The 20009-nt window shown below is 37.0% G+C and overlaps 1 protein-coding gene and 1 long non-coding RNA gene across 3 annotated transcripts in view; one reads left to right on the forward strand and one right to left on the reverse strand.

The window, feature by feature from the left end:
* The window catches only part of LOC137643931 (PDF receptor-like), a 546960-nt gene that overhangs the window by 441401 nt on the left and 85550 nt on the right, over window positions 1–20009 (forward strand). The gene's annotated exons all lie outside the window — the stretch shown is intronic.
* Window positions 1589–8371, reverse strand: LOC137643925 (uncharacterized). Its single transcript, XR_011045095.1, has 2 exons — window positions 8310–8371; window positions 1589–1879 (listed from the first exon to the last, which is right to left on the reverse strand). It is a non-coding gene; the product is annotated as an uncharacterized lncRNA (long non-coding RNA).

Raw genomic sequence — 20009 nt, forward strand, 5'->3', positions numbered from 1 at the left:
GAGATTGCTAGAATAGGTTGCAGACTAACGGGTCGCTATATACCATTTCAGTCCCAAAATGGACTCAGAGAAGTTGAGTAAACCAGTTGGAGTCCTTGCAGTGGGACATCAAATCTGCTTTAAGCGTGAAATGAAAGCGTTCAACCATTCTGTTAGTAGCAGGGTTATAGGTGGTTTTCCAATGTAGTGTAATTCCCAGGAGATTCACTAATAATGTCCACAATTGAGAGGTGAAAGTGGTACACCTGTCAGGAGTAATATGTATTGGTGTGCTACTGTCTTAAGCACACATTTGAGTATGAGTTGTTTTCAGATGTATTTAGATGGTTTATTGAACACATCTTGGTGGTTTTTTAAGTTTTATTGTATATAAACAACTGAGTTAAACATCTCCATCACTGGAGGAAGCTGTGTTGGTCCACATGACCAATTCTGGTGAAGTTTAGACAAGAACTCAACAAATTACTGATATCCCAAAAATCGTACACTTGCTTTAATTTGGATAAGTGACGGAATCGGAAGACACCTGCATCCGGTGACGTCACAAACTTTCACACGAAGAGTTAATGTGTTGACACTAAGAAAGAATGACAACTCAGCATCTTACATCCTGTACACAATTTGAGTTGACCATAGCAAATCTCACGGCCAGCTCTTCCAACCAACATGACATATTACGTCATTTGTTTTAAACATGTAATATTACTATTCTAATCATTACATATGCTCGGCCAGCTATCTCAATTTTTTTTTACAAAAATTTAACAACAAGCCGAAACATGGTTATTAGGTGTGACTGGACATACGTATCATTCATTGTCCAAAACTAGCTATATCCAACTGAGGACGAATGTCCAAACAGGCACACCAAAACTAATAACAATAATGCATACAAAAAAAGATATTACCAAAGCAAAAAGAAAAATGCATGATAAAACCAAGATCATACATATGGTACATTGCTAGCAAATGATTACATGGTACCAAAAAACAAAACAAATTCTGACTTACAAATGATTCGGTAACTTGATAAAGAATAATTGTTACCTTTGTCAGAAACAAGATACTCAACATTCAGTGCACAAATACGAATTCCTGGTACGTACATATATATATATTTATATATAGGGCTGATACATTTTATTAGATGCCCATAGATTCTGTTATATATCTTATATATTTTTCTTTTTTTTTTTCTCTTTTCTTTTTTAACATTCCGGCTTATATATTTTTTATTAGATGCCGAGAGAAAAAATGATTTATATCCTTTTTTATTTTATTTATTTTTTTAAATGTTATTTTAAATGTATTTTTAACAATGCAAATGTAGAGAATTTCTTTAATTACATATTACTAGCGTACTAATCAGCTTTTCATACAAACATCAATCCGACAAATTACTCCCTTAGCGAATGAGGTGGCCACTCATACAGCTTTGAACTGGATTAAATAGGGGGTATTGCCAGGGCTATGCAACTCATTCCTTTGTAGCTGCTTGCTGTGCCGTAACCTACGCCAAACAAGGATGTTCACGGCGATAAATATCATCACCGTGAAACACAAACTAGCCAGTATTATGGGGTGAAGAATCTCTTTGTAAGTCGGCGACAGGTGGTCCTTTTCGGTAAGTTTCATTAAGTGTTTCGCCACACTTCCTTTATAGGGGAGAGGAAGTGCGGGCGTTGTAGAGGTCCACGTGAAATTCGCGAAGTAAGCACGTTCTCTGATGATTGTCCGTAGGCCAGTCACCATGGAATTCGGGGAAGTCCCGATACAGCCATCTGCTGCGACGAAGATGTGGTTGTGGGATGTGGATCCGTCAGGGCATGATATATTGAAGCCGTCCTTGTCGTATCGTATCCACGAGCCATTATTTAGTCTGCAATTGAATTCTTTATTGTCAAAGGGATAAAGCTTATCCAGACAATTTTCACTTGTATGGGAGAGAGCACCGTCTAGCACTATACCTAACTCGCATGAATCCATCAAGTTTTTACGGAATTCAAATGAGTCAGCTGTACATATTTTTCTATCCATTGCGTCTGAACAGTGAGTTAATTGATTTAAGTCTTTAATGACCGTATATGTTTCCTTGTCTGGGGAAATCAATACGTGTCCTGTCAAACTGGATATTACTGGATTTGAGTGATTCGTCATGAAAGTCGGAAATGGTGATATCCTGTAAGATTGCCAGGCATCAGAAGAATCAAAGGGAATTGTAATCCTAATCTTGTTATTATCTACGTTTACTGTAATTAGGCTGTAATAAAATTCTAACCTATGTTCGTCTAACAAAGGAACATAGCCTAGTTTATCCCTAGTGTTCTCCAGAACTAATTTTAAGTAACGTATAGGCAACAAATGGGGCGACAATACACCTTTAGTTGCTAACGTGATAGCTTCTACATAATCCTTGGATTTCTCAATGAAATGTGCAATTCTGTTATGTATGTGATCTATCTTTGAATCATAATACGTTAATGTTGCTAACAAATCCTGTACTTCCATAATTTGAACGATATTATCTGAATGTTCATTTAACAAATCCATAATTTTATTGATTGAAGCTAACTGATCCCTTAGTTCTGACATAATCAATTCATCTTTATGAGTCAAGAACTCAATTTTCTTATTTTGATTACTAATTTTAAGACGATTGGAAAGTCCTAAACCTAAACTTGCAACAGACCCAAAGATGCTTAATGCAGCATAAATGAACGGATTCCGTCTTTCTTTTTGTTCGTGTCCTACAGTCCACATCAAAAGGTCATAAGCCAAAGATCCTGTCTCTCCAGTCTTATTCTTTAAGTCATCAGATAGCATCTCTGCAATTTTTAATGTTGAGCTAAGCAAACTCTTAGTAGTCAAATGAAAATGTCTCCTATGCAACTCATCCAATGATGCAGAAAACCTTGAAATGGCGGTTCTTAAGCTAGTGACATCATTCTCTTGAAGAAAAATTGCTTGCATATGCACTTCGACAATTACGTTGGTTGATGTAATAAAAATGTCTTCTTGTCTTTCAACTATATTTCCATATTTAAAATATATATTCTTAGTCTTAGAACTCATCCCATACGAAAAAAATGTCTGAGCGAACAATATCACTCCCAACAACAAAAAATTCATCTTGGAAACCTGTAACGAGAAAAAACATATGTAATTACTCCTGTATTAAAAAGAAAACTTTTAAATTGAAATTAAAATTTTTCCTCACTTCTTTTTAATTTCTTATGTGAGACAATGGTACTATTCTCTCATCCGTGGGTTGGGCTACATTTTGAATTCTAAACCTATTGGCCGTTAATATTTCCAAAATGTTAAATGGGCCTTCAAACTTAGGTGTTAGTTTATAGTTGAGCCCTTTTCTGACATTGATTTGAATATAGATGTTATCACCCACGGTATATGTTTTAGTTGGTTTCGCTATTTTATCATGATTCCTTTTCATTATGATTTGTGATTCTTCTAAATTCTTTCGAAGGATATCATATCGACTTATACTTGCATTTATACATTCTTTTAAAGGATTTGATAGATTAGTTGTAGGCGTTAATACATGGAAAGGTGTTCTAACTGGGGTACCATACAATGCTTCATGCGGTGACATTTTAATTGATATATGATATGAATGATTCAGAGTACTCAGTGCCGCCGGTATTGCAATATCCCAGTTGGGGTCTGATCCCCCTAGTGTTACCCTTAATATATTTAATATCTTCCTATTTGCTCTTTCCACTAGCCCATTCGACTCTGGGTGATATATCATGGTATTGATCTTCTTTATTTTGAGGAATTCACACAATGAGGTAAGAAAGTGATTATTAAATTCACCACCCGAGTCTGAGATTATCATGTGTGGAATTCCATGTTTACAAATGTAACACTCGTAAAACTTCCTAGCGCATTCAATCGCAGTTTTAGTTTTAAGCGCTATTAGTTCTGTATATCGAGTTAAAGCATCTATAATTACTAAGAGGTGCTTATTCCCTCTGTCTGACTCGTAAAATCCTGTTAACAAATCTAAATGTATTCTTTCAAAGGGTTGATTGGGAACAGGATAAGTTCCTAAGCTAACAGGTGTTTTCGTATGCCCTTTGTTTTCCTGACATGTGCGACAATTAGCTATGTGTCTTTTTATATCTGTAAGCATTGTATGCCAATAAAACAATGATTTGGCTTTCTGTGACATTAATGAGAACCCAGGGTGTCCATGTAATGGATTTGAATGCAACCAATTCAGGACAGTGGAAACAAGTGAGTTTGGTACTACTACCTGGTCGTTAGTTACATGTGGTGTATTGCGGGTTTTCCTTGTCACAGTCCTACACAGAATATTATCTTTGATTACATAATTCTGCTGCTTATACTTTATATATTCTTTTTCTTTATGATTGCCTTTCAAAGCATTTATAATTGTTTCTATTTTCTGATCTTTTCTTTGCTCAGTCTGTAACAATTCAGCACTCCAGCCTAAATCTTCTTGTTCAGATATTGTTTTTACAATAGGCATGGATGTTGATATATCTATTAATTCAGCTAAAGACTCCGTACAAGATGACACGGGGTTGCGTGATAATGCATCCGCAATGATATTTGCTTTCCCAGGTAAATACCCGATTCTTGCGCCAAAATCTTGAATGATTAAATGCCACCGAGTTCGTTTAGGGCTGTGATTGAAGCCTTTAAAGAACTCTGTTAGTGGTTTATGGTCAGTAAGAACCTTAACGGGATAACCGTAAATTATGAACTTAAAATGCACTAGCGAATTAACAATAGCTAGTCCTTCCTTGTCTATTACTGCATATTTACTTTCGGAAGTTCTCAATTTTCGAGAATAGAAAGCTATCGGGAAAAACTGTTTATCATATTGCTGAAGCAATACCCCTCCCACTCCTAAGTCTGAGGCGTCTGTTGCAATGAAGAATTCCTTACCGAAGTCAGGAAATTTTAAGATAGGAGAACTACACAGTTCATCTTTCAAAGTATTAAACGCCTGTTGATGTTGCTCAGACCATATGAAATCTACGCCCTTCTTCGTAAGATCAGTTAAAGGAGCGGCTATTATTGAATAGTTGCGTATAAAACGCCTGTAATATCCACTACAACCCAGAAATTGCTGTATTCCCTTGACATTAGTAGGTATGGGAAAATTACGTATAGCCGACACCTTATCATGGACTACTTTAAGACCTTGGCTTGACACCATGAAACCCAAATATACTAATTCTGTTTTGAAAAATTCACACTTACTAATCTTTACCCTTAAGTTATGTTGTCTTAATCTCTGTAGTACTAGTTCTAACTTACGTAGATGTTCTTCTAAGGTGTTGGAAAAGATTACAAGATCATCCATATAGGCATGCAATATATCCCCTAACAAGTCTCCAAACACTATGTTAATCATTCTTGTAAATGTTATAGGAGCACAACGTAAACCAAAAGGCATCCGTAAAAATTCATAATGTCCCCTGGCTGTGCTGAAGGCTGTGTATGGGATACTATCTTCTTCTAATGATATCTGGTGAAAGCCTTTAAGTAAGTCCAAACTGGTAAAATATTTATTCTGACCTAACAAAGACAAAATATCGTCAGTACATGGCACTGGGAATCGATCAGGGATCGTTTCCTCGTTTAGACGACGAAAGTCGACACAGATACGCCATGTTCGATCTTTTTTCGGTACAACTATTAAAGGAAAATTATAAGGGCTATTTGATTTTCTAATGACTCCTTCCTCTAACATTTTACCTACTTCATCATTTATTTCATTCTGGAATTTCATAGGGAGTCTGTACGAGGGTACATATATAATTTTCTGTTTGTCTTTTAACCTTATTTGATGCTCGATCACATCTGTTTTCCCTAAGGATCCATCCGTAGTGGAAAAGACATCTGTATATTTATTTAAAAGTTCAAAAATTTTCTGCTGAATTTCTTCGTCTTGAATGTCCTTACTGATTTTATTTTCAATAGATCGTAAAAGGGATTCATCCGCAACTGATTGAGAGTGATTGATTTCAGCAACGGTAAGAATACGATGTTTATAAACTTCTACATCCAAGATATGTTGATTTTTGTGAATTACTAAAGTGTTATTTAAATGATTACAGACTTCGATATTACATTGCTGATGTGAGCCTACTGTATAAATAGCTTGTGTGACAGACAATCCGTTGGTTTTCAAAGTATCGGAAAGGATTAATATTTCAGATCCCGGTAGTGTTTTCTTTATTTGCACTATTAAATTCGAAGGTATGTTTGGTTCGATATATTGCGTGCAAGATGATATTACGGGTGAACGAGAATTCTGCTGGGTCGCGTGTATTATTTCTTTATTAGTGAGACAAGTTATTGGTTCTTCAACGTACGTTACGGTTACATTTGTCGTCTCCTTATTATCCAAAACAGACTTTAAAGTATTAGAAGACTTATAGAATTTCCCTTTGATATACACGCCGTGCTTTGCAGGAGCTAAGATAATGTTTTGATTTCCCATAGATGGGTATCCTATAATTACAGCTGGATACATATTAATGTTTTTCACAACAACAAATGTATCGGCAAACGTGCGATTACCGACTCTGAACTGAATATGAGTTATGCCTATGACGTTTAATTCATTATTTCCTATACCTGAAAGTCTGATTCCTGATTTTTCAATCGGAAAGTTCGAAAACAACAAATGATGCGTCTTCAAATCCATAATATTACGTGGACTACCAGAGTCAAAAAATAACGTAAAGGATTTGTGTTCTAAATTTACAGCATATAAGGTTGGCCGTAACTCATTTTGGCTTATTATTGTATGAATTCGTTGCAAATCTACGGGAGCATGCACTGTTTTACTTAATTCGGCCGTGTGTTTCATAGGAAAATCTATTGTCTCACATTTATCTGATAAAACATTAAATTGATTATTCAATACTATTGATGTTGACATAAATGACCTTGACCCAACATCACTCTCTTCCCCTCTAGAGTTAACTATGTGGTATTTGCTTTGTTCTGCACATTCTGAAAATTAGGCTGACTTTGCGAGGTCTGGTTTGACGGCCCAGGCTCAGCGATATTTGAAGAAGTGTTTGTTTGTTTCGGACTCTGAACTGCATTGACATTTTGTTGTTTCTTCTTATTGTTAAAATGAGGATTTTTCTTTTTATTTCCATATGGAACTGACTGTGGAATTGACTGTGTATTTCTAGGATATTGTTGTGTCTTACGCGCGTAACATTGACTATAAGAATGTGATCCTGTGTTGTGAACTGAACAAAATTTCGTTCTACAGTCTGCGCTTATGTGACCTTGACGTTTGCAGTTGTAACACGTCACTCCCGCTACTGGATTATTAATTACGTTCACTGTTTGTGGTTTTGTTTCATTCTTAGCAAAAACTTGAGTTAACACGGGATCGAGATCTGGACACTTGGACATGTGCTTCTTTATCTGTTTATAGACATCCAATTCCGTACTTGCAGGCATTAACTTCTTATCAAAGCACCGCACTAAAGCTTCAGGCAACATAAGTGTCATGCAAGTTAAATACATTAATCGTAAAAAATCTTTCACGGAGATATTATCGTTAGTAACCCAAGTGGAATTACCTAAAATGTCCTGATATTCGTTAAGCCTATCAGCTATGAGAGCTGCTCTCTCAACAACATTAAGCCGATTCATAGTGGCTTGATTAAGTGTATTTCGTAACGTTAACACCACATCCAAAGCTTCTTCACCCCCATAGATCGCGCGTAACCTAACTTTGAAATCATCCCAAGTAACTGCTTCCTGAAATGAAACACCTCTTAAATACGCACTCGCATCCCCCTTAGAAAAATCTATAAAACTTTTAGCTTCTTGTAATTGTACAAAAGGATCTACGATTTGTTTGGCATTTAAATGGGCATCAACGGATGAAATCCATGACTCCACATTTTGTGGCAAGAACCCGTTGACACGGCCTTGAAAAGGAAGGATTGCTGACCTGGCATTTACAAGCGTCACAATTGGAGGAGGATTAGCCTGGCCTACACCACTAGGTCCAGGGGTAGGGCTGACAGGAGGAGCCATGACTGCTGTATTCTTTTTTTTTCTATCTCTTTGACCCCTTTCAATCCTATCAAAATATCTATATGAGTACAGACGCCCACTGCGTAAACGCATATGTATAATAAAATTCCCCCAACAGTGTTACTAATCCCAATACATTTCCCCCCAAGAGTTTATGAAAGAAAAAGGAATTAGCACAAAGAAAGAAAAATTCTAAATGAGAATTCGGAGTTTCTTATAACAAAGTTTAGGAATTCACTCACCCCAGTAATATTTGACTAACGACTTGTGACAACTACACTTCACTGCACAAACTGAAATGAATACAAAATCTTTGTACTTAGCTTTATATGTAGTCGAGTCGTCTCTCTCTCTCTCTCTCTTGATGTTTTGTTAGCGATGTCTCGTTCTAGTTTCTTGTAGAATGTAGGTCTTCCTGGATATGTTTTGCAATAGTTGAATGCCAGTCCTTGGGTTTCCTAGGATGTTGATTGAAGATTCTATTTGTATACTAACATATGTTGGTGTTAGCATTTTCGTTGGACTCAGTCAAAATTGTAGATATTTGTAGATAGTTCTGAGTTCTTGAAGATCTTTATCAGGTATTACAGCTTTTATGTTGAAGTCTTGAAGATATATCTCTGGTTTTACAGCTATTTATTTTTGAAGTCTTGAAGATATTTCTCTAATTCTTAGAGTATAACCGCTGTCTTTGAGTTTAAGCGCTGCCACCATTTATTGGTGTGCTACTGTCTTAAGCACACATTTGAGTATGAGTTGTTTTCAGATGTATTTAGATGGTTTATTGAACACATCTTGGTGGTTTTTTAAGTTTTATTGTATATAAACAACTGAGTTAAACATCTCCATCACTGGAGGAAGCTGTGTTGGTCCACATGACCAATTCTGGTGAAGTTTAGACAAGAACTCAACAAATTACTGATATCCCAAAAATCGTACACTTGCTTTAATTTGGATAAGTGACGGAATCGGAAGACACCTGCATCCGGTGACGTCACAAACTTTCACACGAAGAGTTAATGTGTTGACACTAAGAAAGAATGACAACTCAGCATCTTACATCCTGTACACAATTTGAGTTGACCATAGCAAATCTCACGGCCAGCTCTTCCAACCAACATGACATATTACGTCATTTGTTTTAAACATGTAATATTACTATTCTAATCATTACATATGCACAGGAATACCAAATCTCACTGGTCATCCTAAGAGTAAGGCAAATGTACATGAGGCAGATGTTGCAGTTTTTATAGAATGGCCGCAGGCCAACAAGTGGAATGTTCGACGATGGTAACGATATCCTTGTAATATGGGTAGGGGACCAACTACATTGACATGAATGTGGGCAAAGCAACACTGAGGTTAAGGAAGTTTTTGCACTCCTGGATCCATGTGTCAATATACTTTTGAAGTTTGGCATGAAGTACAGGTGAGCACCCAATTCTTAGCATCATTAGTAATGCCTTGCAAAATGTACTTTGTCTTCAGTAGCTGTGCAGTAGATCAGTGTAAGGGATGTGAAAGGCCATGTATGAAACCAAACACCTTTCCGCGCAGGGAAGAAGGTATCAACATTCTAGATCTACCAGTAATGACATCATAGAGGAGGGTGGCGTTGGAGTTGATGAGAGGGACGTCTCCCCCACGAAGGAATATGCAGGATGTCCTCCATAATTGGTATTCTGGATCTTTTCGTTGGGCTTCTGCTAAGGCATTGTAATCCAATCCCAGATGAATGGTAGGCAATGTGTTTGTTGACAGTGCATCAGCAACGGGATTCCATTTCCCAGGGACATAATGAAGGGTCCAATTGTATTCAGCCACAGCAGTTAGAAGTCAGCGTTGATGGGCATATCAGGCATTGGACTCTCGAGTGAAGGCATGCACCAGAGGCATGTGGTCTGTGGGAATGATGAAGAACGTACCTTCCAAGAAGTGACGAAAGTGATGGACAGCCAAGTGCATCGTCAGCAATTCGCGGTTGGAGGTAGAGTAAACGAATTCCGCCTCGGACAGTTTTTACTGAAGAAGGACAATGGGCAGGGCAAGCCGTTGACCACCTGCTCGTGTACTGCCCCAATAGCAACGTCGCTGACATCAGTGAGAAGAAAGAGAGGTGCATATGGAACACTAAAACTAGGAGTAGCAACGGTTGATAGGCCATTCTTTGTATTGCAGAAGGCCGCTTCTTGGAGGGGACCCCACTTAAGGTCTTTTGACCTACCATTAAGGGAGGAGTAGAGGGTGGCAAGAGTTACGGTAATAGCTGGCAGGAAACGGTAATGATAGGTTATCATGCACAAGAATTCTTACAGTGCTTTGACAGTCAAAGGTTTGGCGAAGTTCTGAACAGCTTCCACCTTTTCAGGGAGGGGGTGGACTCCAGGAGTGATGCGGTGCCCGAAGAATGATACTTCGTTGGCACCAAAGTACACTTGTCGTACTGGACTACAAGGCAGTTTTGTTGTATGTGACTGGGCATGGTACGTAGATGACAGAGGCGTTCCTCTATGGAGAAAGAGAACATAAGTATGTGTAATGTATACACTGATAAACCCATGACCCAAGGGATCATTGGAGAGATGGGAGTGTGTGACGACAGCCATAACAGGATGTGAAAATAGACTAAGCTAAATCATTGCATAGGTAACATTTATTTATGTCTTGTAAACATGTCACAAGCCTCCCGTGAGAAACTGTTGACCTATTGATCTCTACACTGGAATCACCTGGCTTCCGATTTTAATCCCTTGTGATCATATTTGTAATAAATGCTGAGATAAATAATGTCACATTATCGACTCAAGCCTATTGTAAGGCAGTTCTACTTATCTTTTCATACGGAATGGTCTTCCGACCAAACCATCCACACTCCTGTAATGGAGCTAACAATAAATTTGTTTAAAGTTAACTTAACTTTGACTTATTTCAAGAAGTAACCTACAAGTCTAAATAATTCTATATCACATTGAAGAGATATGAGATAGAGCCACGATGTGTGCGTATGACATTCTCACACCAACAATTGGTGACAGTGATTACAACTATAACAACCAGTAATTACAACTATATCAACCAGTGATTACAACTATAACAACCAGTGATTACAACTATAACAATCAGTGATTACAACTATAACAACCAGCGGTTACAACTGTAATAATTAGCAGTTACAACAGTAATAAATCTACAATTACAACGAAGTATCTACGTCTACCAAAAAAATGAACTCATCGAATATCAGCTATAAATCATATATAAACTGAGGAGCTGGATCTTCAATCAACATAGATAATTAAAACATCTTAAGAATACGGAGAAATGTCCTTCGTCTATATCAACGTTTAATGAACAACTTTCAACACAAACATTCAAGAATCACATCGGGAAGAGAAACATTCAACAACGCACGACGAGAAATCAATAAACTCTTGAAAAACGAGAGAGAGAGAGAGGACGTGACGTCATCGGATCTTCGCCCATATATACTAACGGTAAGTACATTCTTTATTCATTCAGTTTTTTGCAGTGAAGTGTTTTATGTCACGAGTCGATCTTCCATTATTACTGGGGTGAGTTATGTGTAATCTTAATTTTCCTTCATTAAAGGAGTCTATACTCAACTTCGAATTCTCGTCTATAATTTTTTTCTCTTTGTGCTACTTCCGTTTTCTTTCAGAAGTTCTCGGGTAATATTTCTGTCACATTAACTGTCTTAATATCATAATTTTGGGGAACTTTATTATAATCTGCAACATATCTTTATTGTAAAGTGCTTATGCGTTTACGCAGTGGACATCTGTATTCATATAGAGATTTTGATAGGATCGCAAGGAATCGTAGAGATAGAAAAAAAAAAGTTAAAGCAAACATGACGCCTCCTGTGAATCCAAGTGACCCCACTCCAGGACCGAGTAACCCCACTCCCAGTAACCCTAATCCCATTTTAACTTTAGTGACTGCACGTTCAGCTATCCTTCCTTTTTTTAGGTCAATGGGTTCTTACCTCACAATGTCGAGTCATGGATATCATCAGTAGATGCTCATTTAAATGCAAAATGCATCACAGACCCATCTGTAAAATTACAAGAAGCTAAAAGTTTTTTAGACTTTGCTAAAGCAGATGCAAGCGCGTATCTTAGGGGAGTTTCTTTTCAAGAGGCAGTTACATTGGACGATTTCAAAGTTAGGCTACGTGCAATCTATGGCGGTGAGGAAGCTTTAGATGTAGTTTTGACATTAAGAAAGACACTTAATTAAGCCTCTATGACTCAGCTTAATGTTATAGAACAGCCGGCTCTCATAGCCGATGGGCTTAATGATCAGGATATTTTAGGTAATTCCACATGGGTTACAGGAGATAACAACGCTGTGAAAGATTACTTACGACTAATGTATTTAACTTGCATGACAATTATGTTGCCTGAGGCTTTAGTGCGGTGTTTTGATAAAAAGTTAACGCCCGAAAGTACAGAATTAGATGTATATAAACAGATAAAGAAACACATGTCTAAGTGTACTGACCTAGATCCCTTGCTTACTCAAGTTTTAGCAAAAAATTAAACTAAGCCACAACAAGTAAACGTAGTTAATAATAATCAAGTTGCAGGGATGACGTGTTATAATTGCAAACGTCAAGGTCACTTGATTGCAGACTGTAGAACGCGATTTTGTTTGATACATAATAGTTCACCCATTCATATAGTCGATGCCACTCGTGTAATCAACAACAGAATCCTAGAAACACCCAGTCAATTCCCCAGTCAATTCCATATGGAAATAAAAAGAAAAATCCTCAGTTTAATAAAAAGAAACAGCTAAATTTCAATGCAGTTCAAAATAAAAAACAAGCAAATAGTGCTTCAAATAACTCTGTTCCTGGGCCGTCTAGCCAGAACTCGAAAGGTCAGACGAATTATCAGAATGTGCAAAGCAAGGCAAATACCATATAGTTACTGTAACTCCAATCGGGACGAGAGTGATGTTGGGTTATTCGTATCAACATCCTTTGTATCAAATAATCCATTTAATAATTTATCAGATCATTGTGAGGCAGTAGATTTTCCTATGAAACACACGGCCGAATCCAATAAATCAGTGCAGGTTCCCGTATATTTGCAACAAATTCATGCAATAATAAGCCAAAATGAGTTACGACCAACATTAATGCTGTAAATTTAGAACAACGATCCTTCACATTGTTTTTTGACTCTGGTAGTCCACGTAATATCATGGATTTGAGAACTCATCACTTGTTATTTTCGAACTTCCCTATAGAGAAGTCCGGAGTAAGGCTCTCGGGTATAGGAAATAATGAATTAAATGTAATAGGAGTAACTCATGTTTAGTACAAGGTCGGTGAGCGCACGTTTGCCGATACCTTTATCGTTGTACAAAACATTGATATGTATCCAGCTTTAATTATAGGATACCTGTCTATGAGCAATCAAAACATTATCTTAGCCCCTGCCAAACATGGCGTGTATATCATAGGAAAATTTTATAAGTCTTCTAATACCTTAAAATCAGTTTTGGATAAAAAGGAGACGACAAATAAAACAGTAACGTACGTTGAAGAACCAATCACTTGTCTCATGAATAAAGAAATAATATACGCGACCCAACAGAATTCTCATTCACCCATAATATCATCTTGCACGCAATCTATCGAGCCGAACGTATCTTTGAATATAATAGTGCGAGTAAAGAAAACTTGGCCGGGATCTGAAATAATCATCCTTTCCGACACTTTGAAAACTAACGGATTGTCCGTCACACAAGTTATTTATACAGTCGGCTCACAACAATAATGTAATATTGAAGTCGTAATCATTTAAATACCACTTTAGTAATTCACAAAAATCAACATATCTTGGATGTAGAAGTTTATAAACATCGTATTCTTACCGTTGCTGAGATCAATCCCGCTCAGTCAGTTGCGGATGAATCCCTTTTGCAATCTATAAAAAATAAAATCAATAAAGACATTCAAGAAGAGGAAATTCAGCAGAAATGTTTTGGACTTTTAGCTAAATAACATGATGTTTCCTCCACTACGGATGGATCCTTAGGTAAAACGGATGTCATAGAACACCAAATAAGGTTAAAAGACAAGCAGAAAATTACCTATGTACCCTCGTACAGACTCCCTATGAAATTCCAGAATGAGATAAATGATGGAGTAGGTAAAATGCTAGAAGGAGTCATTAGGAAATCGAACAGCCATTATAATTTTCCGTTAATAGTTGTACAGAAAAAAGATCGAACATGGCGTATCTGCATAGACTTCAGTCGCTTCAATGAGGAAACAATCCCTGATCGATTCCCAGTGCCATGTACTGACGATATTTTATCTTTGCTAGGTCAGAACAAATATTTTACCAGTTTGGACTTACTTAAAGGCTTTCACCAGATATCATTAGAAGAAAATAGTATCCCATACACTGCCTTCAGCACAACCAGGGGACATTATGAATTTTTGCGTATGCCTTTTGGTTTACGTTGTGCTCCCATAACATTTACTAGAATGATAAACATAGTGTTTGGAGACTTGTTAGGGGACATATTGCATGCCTATATGGAAGACCTTGTATTCTTTTCTAATACCTTAGAAGAACATTTACGTAAACTGGAACTATTGCTACAGAGACTAAGACAGCATAACTTAAGGGTAAAGATTAGTAAGTGTGAATTCTTCAAAACAGAATTAGTCTATTTAGGTTTTACGGTGTCTAGCCAAAGTCTTAAAGTAGTCGACGATAAGGTGTCGGCTATCCGTAACTTTCCGATACTACTAATGTCAAGGGAATACAGCAATTTCTGGGGTGTAATGGGTATTAAAGGCATTTTATATGCAATTATTCAATAATAGCCGCTCCCCTAACCGATCTTACGAAGAAGAGTGTAGATTTCATATAGTCTGAGCAGCATCAACAGGCGTTTGATACCTTGAAAGATGGACTGTGTAGCTCTCCTATCTTAAAATTTCCTGACTTCGGTAAGGAATTCTTCATTGCAACAGATGCCTCAGACCTAGGAGTAAGTGGGGTATTGCTTCAGCAATATGACAAACAGTTTTTCCCGATAGGTTTTTATTCATGTAAACTGAGACCTTAAAACTAAAACAGCGATCGAATGCGCTAGGAAGTTTTACGAGTGCTATATTTGTAAACATAGAATTCCACACATGATAATCTCAGACTCCGGTGGAGAATTCAATAATCATTTCCTCAACTCATTGTGTGAATTCCTTAGCATAAAGAAAATCAATACCATGATCTATCACCCAGAGTCGAATGGGCTAGTGGAAAGAGCGAATAGGAAGGTTTTAAACATATTATGAGTTACACTGGGGCGATCAGACCCCAATTGGGATATTGCCATACCTGCGGTACTAAGTACTCTGAATCACTCATATCATGTATCTATCAAAATGTTGCCACACGAGGCATTGTACGGTACCCCAGCTAGAATGCCTTTCCATGTATTAACGCCTACAACTAATTTATCAAATCCTCTAAAGGATGTTATAAATGCAAGCATAAGTCATTATGATATCCTTCGAAAGAATTTAGAAAAATCACAAATCATAATGAAAAGGAATCATGATAAAATAGCGAAGCCAACTAAAACATATACCGTGGGTGATAATGTATACATACAGGTAAATGTATGTAAAGGACTCAATTACAAACTGACACCTAAGTTTGAAGGGCCATTTAACATATTGGAAACATTAACGGCCAACAGATTTAGAGTTCAAAACGTATCCTAACCCACTGATGAGAGAATTGTACTATTGGCTTACATAAGAAATTAAAATAAGAGAGAAGGAAGTGAGGGAAATTTTTGTATCTATGAAACTTGTATAATATTTGTATGTAAAAATTTTTTTCTTCTTAGTACAGGAGTAATTACATATATTATTCTCATTGCAGGTTTTCCAAAATTAAGTTTTTATTATTGGGAGTGATATTGTTCGCTCAGACATTTTTCTCGTATGGGAAGAGCCCTAAAACTAAAAATATAGATTTTAGATATGGCACTATAGTAGAGAGAACAGAAGACGTTTTTATTACAGCAAGCAATATGATTATAGAAGTAAATATGCCAGCAACTTTCCTCCCCGAGAATGACGTCACTAGTTTAAAGAGCGACCTGTCAAGGTTTGCTGCTACATTAAGTGAAATGCATAGACGACATTTTCATTTTAATACAGAGAGTTTGCTTGCACCAACACTAAGCATTGCAGAAATGCTATCATACGACTTGCAAAATAAAACTGACGAGGCAGAAGCTCTGGCTCGCTACCTACTGATGTGGACAGTGCGACACACTAACCTTGAAAGACGTAACCCGTTTATTTTTGCTGCACTAAACATCTTTGAATCTGTTGCAGGTTTAGGCTTAGGAATTTCAAATCGTCTTAAAATCAGTAATCAAAATAAGAAAATTGAGTTTTTAGAACATGAAAACGAACAAGTTTTATCATAACTAAGGAATCAATTAACATCAATTAATGAAATAATGAGGTTGGTGAGCGAACATTCTAGTAATATCGGTCAGATTATGGAAGTACAAAACTTGCTGGTAACATTAACGTATTATAATTCAAAAATAGATCATATCCATACTAAAATTTCACATTTTATTGAGAAATCGAAAGACTATGTGGAAGCTATTACGTTATCAACTAAAGATGTTTTATCACCACATCTTTTGCTAATAAAAGACCTAACGTTAATTTTGAAGAACGGACGGAAGAAAATAGGTTATGTTCTTTTGTTAGACACCCATAAGTTAGAATTTTATTATAGCTTAATTACAGTAAGCGTTGAAAAATACAGGATCATGATTACAGTTCCCTTTGATTCTTCTGATGCCTGGCAATCATACAAAATATCACCATTCCAAACTTTCATGACGAATAACTCAAGTCCAGTAATATCCAGTTTGACAGGACACGTATTGATTTCCCATGATAAGGAAACATATACGATCATTAGAGACTTAGATAAATTAACTCTCTGTTCAGGGGCAATAAATAATAAAGTATGTACAGCAGACTCCTTTGAATTCCATCATATATCAATGGATTCATGCGAGTTAGATATACAGTAGTGCTAAACGGTGCTCTCTTCCATAAATATGAAGATTGTCTGAAAAAAACTTTATCCTTTTGATGATAATAAGTTCAATTACAGATTGAACAACGGCTCGTGGATACAATACGACAAGGCCGGCTTCAATGTATCAGGCCCGGATGGATCCACGTCCCACTCCCAGGTCTTCGTTGCAGCTGACGGTTGCATCGGTATGTCCACGAATTACCCGGTCCAAGGAATCAACACTATCATCAGGGAACAGACCTACTTCGCGAATTTCACGTGGACCACTACAATCCCATCCTTACCTTTCCCATACAACGCATGAGTGGCTAATCGGTTGATGAAATTAACCGAGATGGGGGAATCTTCGTTTCTACGTGTTGCTGGCATCAATCAGCGTTACGGTGATGATTCTTATCGCCGTTAACATCTTTGTTTGGCGTAGGTTGAGGCAAAAACAGGTGGAGCTCCAGAGGAACGTTTTTCCATGTCCAGACAACACTCCCATTGCATTGAATGCATTTACATTTAGAGCCCTTTGAAATTGGCCATTTCACTTGACTCGGGGGGAGTAAAATTGTCTGGAACTGTGAAGTGTATGAAAAGCGGTCAGTACGCTAGTAATATATAGTTGAAGAGACTCCAGGACATTGCATTTTATAAACATTTTAAAAAGTATTTTTGGGGCACCTATAAAATATTATAGCCCTATATGTTGAAAAGAAAAAAGTATCTTTTGGGCACCCAATAAAATATCTAAGCCCATATATATATATATATATATATATATATATATATATATATATATATATATATATAATATATATATATTATATATATATATATATATATATATATATATATATATATATATATATATATATATATATATGAAACCGTTGTGCATGTACGTACCAGGAATATTTTTTTTTTTTGCACATTAAATATCAACTTGATGTATTTATATCTTTACCAAGGTAACGAATATTCTAAATCAGTTACTAATGAATAATCACATCAATTTGAAGTAATTATATCTTTACCAAGGTAACAAATATTCTTTATCAGTTACTAATGAACAATAATATCTATTATAATAATCAGTATCTTTTACAAAGGTAAAACTATTCTTTAACACGTTACCAATTCGTATGTACATTCAATTTTTTTTTGGTACCTCATAATCATTTGCTAGTAATATGCCATATATAGATCTGTATTTTTCATGCATTTTTCTTTATTTTTGACTATGTCCGTTACGTATGTATTTTTTTTACATATACCTTCTTTCCATGTTCATCCTTAATCACTTGTTTATGGCTATGACTAAAATATATATCCAGTCACACTCCTAGGAAACATATATTTAACGTAATTTTAATGTTCAAATACTTGAAGGTAGCTGTCCGAGCTAATGTAATGTATACATTGATAAACCCATGACCCAAGGGATCATTGGAGAGTTGGGAGTGTGTGACAACAGCCATAACAGGATGTGAAAATAGACTAAGCTAAATCATTGCTTAGGTATCATTTATTTATGTCTTGTAAACATAACACAAGCCTCCCGTGAGGAACAGTTGACCTATTGATCTCTACACCAGAATCACCTGGCTTCCGATTATAATCCTATGTGATCATATTTGTAATAAATGCTGAGATAACTAATGTCACGTTATCGACGCAAGCCTATTGTAAGGCAGTTCTACTTATCTTTTCATACAGAATGGTCTTTCGACCAAACCATCCATACTTCCATGATGGAGCTAACAATAAAATTGTTTAAAGTTAACTTAACTTTGACTTATTTCAAGAAGTAACCTACTAGTCTAAATAATTCTATATCACATTGAAGAGATATGAGATAGAGCCACGATGTGTGCATATGACGTTCTCACACCAACATATGTAGTCCATGTAACATACACAGAAGGGGAAGTCCCCTAAGATGCCATCCATGAAACATTGAAAAGTCCCCCCAGCATTACAAAGGCCAAAAAAGGACCAATTGGAGGTGTATGTACCGAGAAAATCTTCGTTTTGTGCAAATAGGCGATCAAGGCGGCAATGTTTGGGAGGTGGTAGTGATACGGATTTGCCTCTACATTCAAACTCCTATAATCCCCACATGGATGTAGGGAGCCATCTTAGTTCAGGCTTGAGGTCTTTTGGCAAAGGCTGATTTCTTCCCTTTTTGGCGGCTGCCAAACGATATGGGGCCAGATATCTGACTCTGGTGAACACTGAGGGCCCCGTTGTCATGATATGGTGATAAATACCGTGCTTGGCGGGAACCCTGGGTGTTCGGTGAAGTTCTTAACTGAAGACTTCCGGGTACGACACGAGGAGGTGGGCGTAGACATCTGTAGGTACACTGATGTGGAGAACAAGGTAGGAGTGGGTGGGTTGAAGCGGTGTGGATAAGTAACAGTCGCGTTGACTAGCTGTCAGTGAGCTACAGCAACCAGGAGGTGGTAATATGAGAGAAAATCCACCCCGAGGATTGTCAATGTGACGTCAGCAACAAGAAACTCCCAGGGATTTTTTATGCTTCCAAACGATAATGTAAGGTTCTCGTAACCATGGGTGTGGATTGAAGATCCGTTGGCAGCTACTGGGCAGATGTCGGGAGATTTAGACAGAATAAATAGTGTCCAGGTGAGTGGCCTTGGCAAAAAAAATCGCAAGCACCCGTTCTACCAAAAATCGCGCGCCCGTGCGTCATGTATAAAGAAACATTAATGACAGGGGAGGGCACTGACACAAGCGATCGCCTGTATTCGAGTCTTTTTTACCATTGAGAACCATTAAAACATTTCTTCGCTGAACCCC

Source organism: Palaemon carinicauda, chromosome 1, assembly GCF_036898095.1.
Source record: "Palaemon carinicauda isolate YSFRI2023 chromosome 1, ASM3689809v2, whole genome shotgun sequence".
In the NCBI taxonomy this organism is placed as follows: domain Eukaryota; kingdom Metazoa; phylum Arthropoda; class Malacostraca; order Decapoda; family Palaemonidae; genus Palaemon; species Palaemon carinicauda.